We start from the raw sequence: 13,107 nt of genomic DNA on the forward strand, positions 1-13,107 counted from the left end.
TGAGCTCCAGTTCAAACCATATAATTTATGCTTAGATGAGCCCCGTCCGAACAAGTTGTTTCTCTAAACCTCCTGTCTGCTCCCTGATCTCAGCAAAAGTTTGTGTTGTTTGTTTCACTGTTAACAGTCCTCTATTTAGAGAACTCACCTGAACGTGTTATTTCATTTCCAATGTGGTTTTAAATTTATTAGCACAGCATCTTACTCAGCAAGTATCCTCTTATTGTGGCAAAATGACTGTTAATTCCTTTTTGCCACTGTACTCACTATCAGAACTGGGTGCCTGTTTTCCAAATATGCTATGCAGACTGGGAGTGTAGGGAGATATATTTCAGGGGAGGGTGTGAGCAAAAAAAAATGTACATCACACTGGAATACCCTAACCAAATGAGGGGAGATAGTTTAAGGAGACTGAGTGAGGGGAATTATGCAGAGTGTGTGTGCCCTGAAGAATAGTGAAAATGCAGCTGCTTTGAGGAGCATAGCTTCACTTTCATGGAGAAGAAAACATTAGGCAGGAACTTAGACAATGGGTCTCTGCACACAAAATAAACAGCTAGTAACCCATTTGAGAATGACCTGCAAGCATATTTTACTATATCACATACTGTGAAACTTTTCTTTTCTCCTTATCACTTCTTTCCTTTCTTTGTATATATATATTTCTTCTAATTTTTAATATTATAAAAAAATTAAACAATTTTATCCTTCCCTTTCTTCCCTCCTACCCCTCCACTATGCCACACCTCCTTGCTTTCTCTCTTTCAAATTCATGGCTTCTTTCTTAGTTTTTTTTTTTAATTTTTGTGCATACATAAATTTATATACTCATATATGCCTAAATAGAAACCTTCCCTGTATATATAATATTAACTGCATGTTTTAGTGCCCATCATTTCAAGTTGGATAACCAACTGTGAGCTCTTGCTGGCAACGATATTTCTTCCTACTCTCCACATTCACCATTTGCCTGGGGTTCTCTGTGTGGGGCTGAGGTTTCCTGGGCTTTCCTGTCTACTTCTCTCATTCCACAAAAACTCAAAAGGAAGAAAGGAAAAGAGTGAAATTTTACTAGCAGAATATCTTTAACAAGAAATGCCATAGGCATTATGCTGTGTCTTTCTGTGTGCAGATAGAATTCTCCCAAGGCACAGTGTCACAAAGTAATCTTCTGGGGTATATTACTTGTGTGTCTTAATGGGCAGAACCAAGTTGATTACTGTGTTATTTGTATTACAAACAAAAAGGGGAAAAATAAAGGGATATAGTCTGGAATATTAAGTAGTCACACCTAAAAGCTAATTTCCAGGGACTTAGATTTTAGAATTACAAATTAGACTAAAAGCTAATTGAACTTCTCAGACCTACCTGCCTCAGTGTGTAGAGACAACTGGCAGATCTAGAAAATATTCTAAATTCACTGGGAACAAATTTAGATCTCAAAAGTTACTGTTATATCTCTAGTTTTGTTAAACCAACAACTACATACTATATTGACTAAACCTTTGTGGTCGTAACCAAGTCTGCAAAGGACAGAATGTTGAGTCTTCAGCTCATGCAACTAATTTATAAAAAGATTAGTTATTTTGCAGTGCTTTTTGGCTTGTGGACTAAATAGCTCATTTTATTTTTCAGATTTCTCTAGTCTTCACAAGCGAACAGTATGCTATGCATGGTTTTCAAAACAGGGATATTAATATGTAATCATTATTCATTCTGTCATTTGCATTATGAAATGGTAATGAGTCAGCACATATTCATAGTTCTGTTTCACATCTCGTTGTGCTTCAGTTAAAACACATTTTAAAAGGCAGTAAAACTCCATTGAGTCGGCTTTAATTTTGTTGCAAAATGTCTCTTGATAATATGCCAGAAACAGGTTGATGAAAACCATTTGTAACTTCAGAATTTAGATGACTATTACTACTTTGTTCGATTTCTGTACTTGTGGATCTCTCTAGTTTTTATTAGATATTTTCTTTATTTACAGTTCAAATGTTATCCCCTTTCCTAGTTTCCCCTGTGAAAAATTTCCTATCCCCTCCTGCCTCCCCCTGCTCCCCAACCCTCTCACTCTCATTCTTGGTCCTGGAATTCCCCTACACTGAGACATAGAACCTTCACAGGACCTAGGGCCTCTCCTCCCATTGACAACCATCCTCTGCTACATATACAGCTAGACACACACAAGTTCCACTGTGTGTTTTTGTTGATTGGTGGCTTAGTTCCAAGAAGCTCTGGGGGTACTGGTTAGTTCATACTGATGTTCCTCCTATGGGGCTGCAAACCCATTCAGCTTCTTGGGTACTTTCTCTAGCTCCTTCATCAAAACAACCCTGAGATTCCACCTCACATCATTCAGAATGGCTAAGATCAAAAACACAGGTGACAGCAGATGCTGGTGAGGATGTGGTGAAAGAGGAACACTCCTCCATTGCTGGTGTGACTTCAAGCTGGTACAACCACTCTGGAAATCAGTTTGGCAGTTCCTCAGAACATTGGACATAGTTCTACTGGAAGTTCCAGCAATACCACTGTTGGGCATATACCCAGAAGATGTTCCAACATGTAATAAGGACACAGGCTCCAGTATGTTCATAGCAGCCTTATTTATAATAGCCAGAAGCTGGAAAGAACCCAGATGCCCCTCAACAGAGGAATGGATACAAAAAAATGTGGTGCATTTACACAATGGAGTACTACATAGCTATTAAAAACAATGAATTTATGAAATTCTTAGACAAATGGATGGATCTTGAAGATATCATTCTATGTGAGGTAACCCCATCACAAAAGAACTCACATGGTATGCACTCACTGATAAGTGGATATTAGCCCAGAAGCTCAGAATCCTTCTTAGAACGGGGGTGGAGGGGGAGGGAACACCTGTGGAAGGAATTACAGAGACAAAGTTCAGAGCAGAGACTGAAGGAATGACCATCCAGAGACGACCCCACTTGGGGATCCATCCCATTAACAACAACCAAACCCAGACACTAGGCAGATGCCAACAAGAGCCTGATGACAGGAGCCTGATATAACTGTCTCCTGAGGGGCTCTGCTAGTGCCTGGCTCACAATCATCCATTGGACAGAACACAAGGTCCCCAATGAAGGAGCTACAGAAAGTACTCTCCAGTCTTTCTACTGATCAAGCTGTTCTCCCCGAAGCCAGCTGATGGAGAATTTGGGATTCAACAGCCTTGTAAGCAGAGCAACTTCCTTTTAACAATGTGTGTCACCGTAAAGTAAATACAAAATTGTATTGGCTATTGAAAAACTGAAAAACCTCTGTTGATCACATTTTTTAAATTTTAATTTGGTAACATCTTTGAAAAAGGGATTTATTTTGTAGTTAATTCAGCGAAATTTAATGACTGATATTCTACAAGTCAAGCACTAAGCTAGGAATTTAGTAACTATGCACATGAATATTTTTTTTACATTTCAATATAGATATGTTTCCCAAAATTCCATTTTAGTTAATCAATAGGCATATGGTTGACTATAAAGTGTATGCTAATTTGTCAGTTATTTTTTATGGCATAAAAATAACTGCAGCTTAGCAAGTCACAGAATGAGCACTATGGGCATATAGTAACTTTCTCTGATTTGGAAGGAGGAAGTACACTTTCTGCAAATGGTACCTAATATGAGAAGGGAAGTATGCCAGTGGGTAAGGTAAGATTTGGCAAGCTTCATAAGTTCTAGTGTTTTGTTTTTGGTTAAAGTTATATTTATCTGCAATATTTCCTGAATTGTTTTGAACTATATTTTCTTAGTTTCCATACATACTTAAGTGTATTTGTGTGTGTGTGTGTGTGTGTGTGTGTGTGTGTGTGTTTGTGCAAGTATATGGGCGTACATGCTTCTCTTTTTTTAGTTTATTTTTATCATATTTTCATTCCTGCTAGGGTACATGGAGGATTTTAGTCTTCATAAATTTTTGGAGAACTACTTATTGACATAGTTATAATTAATTGATCTTATTAATTAATTACTATTCACTGATATTCTACTCATAATAATGACATGGACTATCCTAGAATTTCTTGATGCTTCAGTCCAGCATCTCCCTATATCAAAACATTAAGTCATCTGAGTGTGTCAGTATGTTTTCTACACGGTGAACACAGCATGTCATAACTGACCTCCTTGAATGTTATTTACTGTAGCGGTTAACAGAGCAGGGGCTCTGGTCTTAGCCGAGTGTTCTACATGGCTTTGGAACCACATTCTATAAATTACCTAAACACAGAAAGCAGGTCTATTTTATTCTCATTTGCTTATTTTATCTTCCTGTTCTCAAATCCAATGATGTCACACACAGGGCTTTAGTCCTTAGGCTCTCTTTCATAGTTGTATTTCCTACCTTGCTGATAGCATTTTTTTTTTTTTTTGTCCTACTGATTTCCAAAGGTGCGGTTCTAGACATATTTTTTCCCTGAATTTTGTATTTCTGCATCTACTTCTCTGCTGTCTATACGTAAAGTAAAATAAACATCTTGAAACTGACAAGTTTACAATGGATCTTAATCCCCATCCCTAGCTGCCCCTGGCTTAATTATTCCATAAATGTGCTCACTCTGTTTCCATATACTTAGCAACAGACCCATGCTTTACCCCTTATTTCTGAGGCTCCAGTTTGAGTTTGTTCAAAGCATGGTCTAGTGTGCAATGCTTCTGTTGTGTACCAAGTCCTGTTCACGTAGTTAATTTATATCCTTGCGGTGGAATTTTCCAATATTTCTTTGTTTTTCATTTTTGTCACCTTCATCTTGCCTCATCACATCAATCGAGACTGTCCTGTGAGTTTTCTACTCCAATATCCCATCAACTTTCATTGTCATTTGCAATCAAAACCAATGCCTCCAGTTCCTAAAGGAAGCAGTGTCCTTTTTGCTGACGTGTCACTTCATCCTTTGTTGCTTTGAGTACCATACTGCTTCAGAGTCTAATGATCAGTGTGGTTCATTTTTTTGCTTTTCACAGGAATCCAAGGACCTGACATTAGGTCCCCACGACCACTTTAAAAACTTGTAATTCCAGATCTAAGGAGGCTGGGACTTGAGTACTGGCCACGAATTTTAGATTGTTCCAGGATCTCAATGTTTAGGAAGACCCTTTCTAAAAATAATAAAGTAGAGAGATATCAGGAAAGACACCAGATCTTTATTTCTGTCCTCTACTGTCGCACACATGAGTCGGCACACATATGTTTTGTGACAAGACTTTTCCTGCAGAGATGCAATATACATGTCTACTCATGCTAAAACAGGAAGCCATAACAGACAAAAATACTGTGACTACCAACATCCAACTTGAACCTTAAGCAAGATCAGGGTTATTACTGAAATATGGGGGGAGGAGATTACTTACAAAGATGGCTGCTTCAGCAAAGCCTACCCCACCATGGGTGACAGTTTACAAAGCTCACTCAGGCTACAGGTAGATCAACAGGTTGGAACATGTCCCTTCCATGCAACTCAATTTGTCTTACAGGCAGCTCAGCTGGATTCTGCTTCTTCAAGGCAGCAGTGTTTTCTTTGTAGCTTTTTGCCTCTAAGGGTAGTCTTTGTAGCCCTGTTTCCTTTTATCTTAGAGGGACTCTTGGATTTTATTGTTAACACTTGACAAGGAGTGGCCTAGTGAATCCAGTCATTTTCAGGACTTCCTAAAGCCACTCTGAGTTGTTCACCTTCTTGCTTAAGAAACTGCGCCTTATGATGCAGTGTTTCAGTCTCAGAGGAAATTGTTATACATCGATACACCTACATAAACAACATACATACAAAATCAGCATATAGTCCTCCATTCTGGACACACACAGTTCCACATTGTCCAAAGAAGGACACGAATAAAATTTGTCTATGCACATTTGCATAAAATGTTATTCATGTGGCCTAAGAGATTACCTAAGTCCCAAATCCGCAAGCACCATCATCCTTCAGTGCTTTCTCATAATCTTATGCCTATTTATTCTCTCCTTCCAATTATGCTATATTTCATAGATGTAATTTATGTTCTCATTTAATTTTTGCATCCTCTAATGTAATTAAACACTGCAGCCTGTTGATTAAATATCTCAAATCTACTTTGTTTAAAGTAACAAGAAAGAAAATAAAACTGAACAGGATGCCCAACATTTGCAGACTGTAATTTGGCCCTTTGGTGTTACAGTAGTGCTAATGTTTTATCTAATGCTTAACTTCGATTGCATTTTCTTATCATCCCTGGACCAAGGGATGCTGAGTAGACTTAAAACCTAGGGAAGACTCCTTTATTCTACCTTCCGATTGTTTGCCCTGAATATCGACGCAGGAAAGGCGCAATTGAACGTGTGACCACTAGAGGGCACTGTGGGACCTCCGTACGATATGGTGCTTTCCATCACAGGTTTGCAACAAAGGCTTTCAAAACTCAAACACCAAGAAATATTTTTGCTGATGTAGTTAATGGCTTTGCTTCATGTAGGGGAAAAAAAAGAAGGAAAAACATCCTTCGAGTTGAAATTAGAATAACTGTTGCGAAGATACTCACAGATATTTTATGGAAAATGTACACTAATATCCGTTAAAATATGATACTCAACTTCTGTCATATATTTAAATGTTAATTAAAATCGTTCTGAGACATAATTTTCACCTATCATATTTAGCAGTATGATAAATTGCCAGAAGAAGAACAAATTGATTTAATTCTTAAGGGAAAAATCTGACTCTAACCATATTAATAATTGCATATATAGATAGATAGATAGATACATATAGATCTTTGATGTCCCCACACACACTTACAGGAATTCTTCTACATGTTCACTCCACAGAAAGCTACACTCATCCAAATTTATCACTTGTTTAATATCAAAATCAATTGCAAGGGAATTAAAGAGCTCCTGGTTATATAAGAACAAAAGATAAAGAAGATGTTTTTTATTTATTGAGAAATATTTCAAATAACATTTAGTAAAATAAAAAGCTCCATGAAAAAAGCATGAAACTTTTAGGAGACTGAGGGACTGAGGCAGGAATGTGAGCTTGTGCCTGTGTTTGTTTTTTTGTGCATTCTCTCTCTCTCTCTCTCTCTCTCTCTCTCAATGTGTATATGTTTGTGTGTTTGTATTCTCTTAAGAAAAGTTCTAAGTAAACACAGATAGTGTGGTGTGGTTGTTTGAAAGGTGGAAAATGTAAGTTTGTAGGCAAGGGTAGGAGTGACATTTGCCCCTATATGTCATTCTATGTAACTTAAAATTATAGATCATGGAAAGTCATTATCTAGCCACATAGCAGAATTTGTATTTTTAACAAATATTAGAGGAGACCTTTTGTTTATCCATTAAAAAGGTGTTTTAAATTCAATTTTTAATTACTTTTAACTATTTTCAGGAACACATTAGGTGGATGCAAGTGTTCTTTGGTGCTCAGAACAGCTATGGACTTGTCTCCTGTATAGAAATCCCTGGGTTTGGACAACAGCACCATATAAACAGAGAGTGGTGGCCTATACCTATAATACCAGCATTTGCGAGGTAGACATAGGATATATCTTCTGAGAAGCTCACAGTGGTCCTGAGGGTACACACTTGTTAACAATGCTGTCTGCTTCTCAGGGATCTATACAATGTTCTGTGTCACCTGGAGAACAAATAAAGAAGGAAAAAAAAAAAAAAAAACAGCTTTCCTTACTACCTAAGGATAACCTTCCTATCTGAAACTGCTAATGGCATCATGGGAGGCTCTAGATTCACAAGGAGACAAACCTCTGGTCATGGCTATGAAAGTTTACCTGGATTAGTTTGTTTCAGGTAGGAAGACCCTGGTTGGATACAGGGGATAAAGCTGGCTGAAAAGGAATATGCAACGCTCTCTGGAAGCTGCCTCCAAGTTTTGCCATTTAAACTCCCTAATCATGAGGCACTTAGAGCCCAAGTGGTGAGCCCAAACATTCTCTTCCTTAAACTACTTTGACACATATTTTTTTCCAGCAACAAGGCAAACAATAATACAAAAACATAATAGTGAAAAAATGGTCTCACAACTGTGTTGCCCTTGTAAGCTTGATGTTTCTTATAGAAACAATCTATACGCCCACTTATCCTAGACAGGGAGCCCAGAACAGGACAAGATCAGAAACCACCAAAGTTCAACTCCTAACAGGAGCAGAAATAATTCAGGGACTGCATCACCAAAGCCCCTTTTCACCATTACAACCACCAGCACCACTAGCAAGCACCCACCAAGCAGTGGTGACAGCTCACAAAAGCTGGGAACTTGGAGCACAATGCTGGGCCTGCAGGCAGCTCAGCAGGATGAAGTGTTCCTTCTAAGTAAGCCCTTTCTAGCTCTGCTAGTCTCAGGGTCTGCGCACCAGCTCTGCTTGTCTGGTAATGACTTTCAGCAGCCTTTATTGTTTACTCCAGGAAGGAGGTGTCCTTATAAATTAGGTCAGTCTCATGAACCTCCATAAGCTTTCTTTCTTTCTTTTTTTTTTTTTTTTAATTTCTGGCTTAAGGAGCCTCTCTGAAGGATACTAACTTTCAGCCTCAGGGGAGTCTGCACAACTATAAAGAATCAGAAAAGACACTCATTGGAACCTTCAGCTAAAAAACACCTTACAATGGTGTTAGCAGGGCTTACTAGGCCATGAGGATGGAATATTATGATTACAAAAATGTGGATAGTGGAGACCTGGCCGAGACTCTATCCCAACCTAAGCTAGGAACTATTTGTGTGATACCCAAGCCAGGGGCTTAGTGTGTCCTGCCCATGTCTTAAGAGTTTGAGTGAGCCTACATATAAAACAAATGAATTAATTTTATTGATGGAAAAATTTCCAAAATATCATGGTATTAAGCTTACTGCTCTCATCCATATCTGCAGTTGTGGGTGCAAAATGAACAGAAAAAGATAAGAAACTATGGTTTTGTAAAGAAACTGTGGTGAGCAAATATACACACTTTAAATTAAGGAGAATGAAGACATAAAAACATCTGTAATTTTTAAGTAGTTTAGTGCTTGTTGAAGAGAATGCTTGTGGTTTGCAAGACACTACCCACCCAACACTCCATCTGGTGAAAATACAAATTAATGAGAAATGAGAGAGACTAAACAAACATTGTCACTGAACAGGTAATTATACAGAGGTTAACCCAGGAAGCTGAAGCCAGACAGTGAGTGGCAGCGTTTGGAGTCCATGCAAACGTTGTTTTCAGATGTTCCTAGGTTGCCATGGAGACCCATGATGTTGAAACCGGTGGGATTGACCCAGGAATTAAGTAAAATGTGCTACAGACAGCTTAGCTAGAAGGCTACTTAAGTCCTTTGGAGCCCAGATGATTCTATCATGAATTCCAGATGTGCGATATGGATTTTCAGAATTTGGTATTTTCCCTGCTGAGTATGGATATTGCTTTGATCTAGTTTCTCTTTGCTCTACCCCACCTCTCTATTGTGGATAGGCAATGCTTAGTCTGCACCGTTGTGTGTTGGAATTATATAACTTTTTAATTTGTACAGTCAAGGAATTTCTTTGAGTCTCAGATGAGATTTGGACATTTAAAGAGTCCTTGAACTGTTAAGGACTATGAGGACTTCTGGAATTGGACTGAACAGATGTGCTGTGATGTGGCTGTGGCACTGCAGAGCCCAGAGAAACCTTCCTTCCTTAGGTATCTTGTCAAGAGAATGAGACAAGCAACTAGTACATTATTACTTTATTGCTATAAAGTATGAGCTCTCCAGGAAAGTATATTAGAGGTGACAGCAGATGAATCATTCTAAGCAGAAGGAAAACTCTTGGATATGCAGGTTTGAAAATGTGTAGCTTACGGGAGACATTATAGTGGGGGCAACCCTGCCATTAGCACTAATGTAGTGAAACTGTTAATAGTGCGTGCTTTAAGGTACTCTGATGTTTAACCTAAGAAAGGTATGAAGCATGTGTTTCCTATTATACAGGTGGTGATTTAGAGAGCTAAAAAAATTTCATCTAAACCTCATGAGCAACCTCCAAACCTCCTTGGTACTTGGGCTTTCAGTGTGCTTGCCTCATGGAAAACTTGATGGAAGGGGCAAGAATGTGTTTCATGCTCAGGTTTCCATGTGCCCTGTCAGTGTGTACTACCTGTGACCCTATATGAAAGACCATTGCTCCATTACGACAGGTCTCTATAGACATTAGACATTATTGTGATATTCTAGAATAATAGTAACTCCTCTCTTGCTACAGGATAGAGCCTGGGCAGGGTAAATCTACCATACTGCAGGGGCAATTTCCTGAATACAGCCATATTTGTATAAATAGGTTCTTTAATAGCTTCGTTAAATTATCCTAATTTGGAAGTCCATTCTGCCTTTAGATAGGACTGAATCACTGCATCAAAGTTACTGTTATTGTCTCAGTGAGAACTGATGAACACAAGAACAGAAAAAAGCCCAAGGGATAAGAAAAGGTTCCATAATAATAATAATAATAATAATAATAATAATAAATTCTCCGAATAATACAAGAGAGCTAGAAGAGTAGAACAGCAGTCAATTTTGAAGTGACGTTTCGTAACACAAGTGGTTCTTTCCTAACGACATCACACCTCACCAAAAACAAAACAAAAAGATAAAGTACCTATTATATGAGCAATATCGGGTGATACGAAATGTGCAAGCCCTAGGTGGATACTGGAAGGCAGTGTTTGGGGTAGGGATAGATGTTGAGATATACAGGGTATGGAGTCACATTATTTTGTTACCAAAGCTAGTACCAGAATCAGGTGGTGATGCCAACAGCTAATTAGTGCCCAGTAGATCAGCAAGTGATAAATGTTAAGTGGATCAAGCAAGAGTGGATTTTAACCTGTTGGAAGATAAAGAATATCTAAAATATCAGCAAGTATCACAAAGCCCCTATGACTCAATCAGAGTCAAAAGGAAGAATTAGGTAAAGATGAGAGAGAGAGAGAGAGAGAGAGAGAGAGAGAGAGAGAGAGAGAGAGAGAGAGAGAGAGAGAACACGCTGTGGACCACCCCATGCCTTCTCTTCAGTGAGTTCAGTGTTCCTCTCTTTGAAGTCATGAGTGCACCGGAACTCAGTGCTTGTTCCGTAGGTTTCATAGTGCTGAGAGGGAGATTGCTCACACCTCACTCCCACAGGCAGCCCAGCCTAAAGGTTTGTCCACACTGATAACTTTTGTGGTCTTCACAAGTTCCACAGCAGTGACACCCTGCATCATTTGATGAGATAATTGTCTCCTCAGTATCTCTCATGTGGTAGGACAAACATAATGCTATAGGAATTGTATTAGGATAGCTTAAGTACTATTAATATTCAGTCCCATTAAATTTTAAATACTATTTTTCATTTATTTATTTATTTATTTATTTATTTATTTACTTATTCACTTTACATCCGGATTGCAGTCTCCCTCGCAGTCTCACCTTAAAAATCTGCCCACTTCTCCCCTTCCCCTCAGAAAAGAGGAAAGGCTCTTGGGCTCCAGCTTGCCCTGGCACATCCAGTCCCATGAGTCCTAAGTACATCCTCTCTCACTGAAGCCTATACTGACAGTCCATATAGGGGAAGGGGACCTAATGACAGACAACAGAATCAGACAGAGCTTGCTTTTATTGCATTTTTACTGGAAAACCAAGCTGAACATCCCCTCCAAATGTGCAGGGGGCAAAGCACCTTGGCTGGTGGCTCAGTCCAGTTAAGCCTACATGGAACAGTTTAGTTGACTCTGTAGGTCTTCTTGTGGTGTTCTTGACCCCTCTGGTTGGCTCAATTCTGGGCCCTACTCTTCCACAGGACTTGCTGAGCACTACATGATGCTTGGCTGTGGGTCTGTGCATCTATTTCCATTTGCTGCTGGATGAAGCCTCTCAGGAGAAAGAAATGCTAAGCTTCTGTTTGCAAGCATAACAGAGTATCATTAATGTCAGGGATTGGCTTGCTCCTCTGGCATTGGTCTCAAGTTGGGTCAGTTATTGGTTGACCATTCCCTTAGTCTGTACTATAACTGTGTGTACTGGCTAATTTTGTGTCAACTTGACACTGGCTGGAGTTATCACAGAGAAAGGAGCTTCAGTTGGGGAAATGCCTCCATGAGATGCAGCTATAAGGCATTTTCTCAATTAGTGATCAAGGGGGAGGTCCCCTTGTGGTTGGTGCCATCTCTGGGCTAGTAGTCTTGGTTCTATAAGAGAGCATGCTGAGCAAGCTAGGGGAAGCAAGCCAGTAAAGAACATCCCTCCATGGCCTTTGCATCAGCTCCTGCTTCCTGACCTGCTTGAGTTCCAGTCCTGACTTCCTTTGGTGATGAGCAGCAGTATGGAAGTGTAAGCTGAATAAACCCTTTTCTCCCCAACTTGCTTCTTGGTCATGATGTTTGTGCAGGAATAGAAACCCTGACTAAGACACTGTGTATCTTTTGGACATGTCAAAATTTGGGTAGAAGGTGTTGTGGTTGGATCGATGTTCACCTCCCACCATTGGAAGTCCCAACTTCAGTTTCCATATCCCTGAACTGAAGACTCCATATCCTCCATATCCCCTATGTGGAGATCCCATACCCTCCATATACACATAGCTGATAGAAGTTTCAATTAGGGTCACCACTATGGACTCCATAGAGGCTCACTAGTCGCAGGTCATCAGATTGTCTAAGAGATGATCTCTACTGATTTCTAATCTCCCTCCCAGTTCTCTCCCACTCCTGCTCTCCTCACACCTCATCCCCATCTTTATTACTCTATTCACCCCCTCTTCTACCCTCTTCCATTTCTCCATCCACCTCCTATGACTATTTGGTTTCTCCTTCTAAGTGAGACTCTTGCAAACTCTCTTTGATCCTCCTTCTTACATAGTTTCTTTGGGTCTCTGACCTGTAGCATGGTTATTCTGTATTTTATGACTAACGTCCACTATAAGTTAGTACATACGATGCATGTCCTTTTGGGTCTGTATTATCTCACTCAGGATGATATTTTCTGATTCTACCCATTTTCCTGCAAATTTCATGATATCCTTGTTTTTAATAGCTGTATAGTATTCCAATGTGTAGATGCACCACATTTTCTCTATCCCTTCTTCAGTTGATGGACATATAGGTTGTTTC

The 13,107-nt window shown here is 39.3% G+C and overlaps 1 protein-coding gene across 23 annotated transcripts in view; it reads left to right on the plus strand.

The window, feature by feature from the left end:
* Ptprd (protein tyrosine phosphatase receptor type D) overlaps nt 1-13,107 on the plus strand; it is a 2,287,128-nt gene that overhangs the window by 632,903 nt on the left and 1,641,118 nt on the right. The gene's annotated exons all lie outside the window — the stretch shown is intronic.

Source organism: Mus caroli, unplaced genomic scaffold (genome assembly GCF_978045245.1).
Source record: "Mus caroli unplaced genomic scaffold, Mus_caroli_1 scaffold_6, whole genome shotgun sequence".
NCBI lineage: Eukaryota > Metazoa > Chordata > Mammalia > Rodentia > Muridae > Mus > Mus caroli.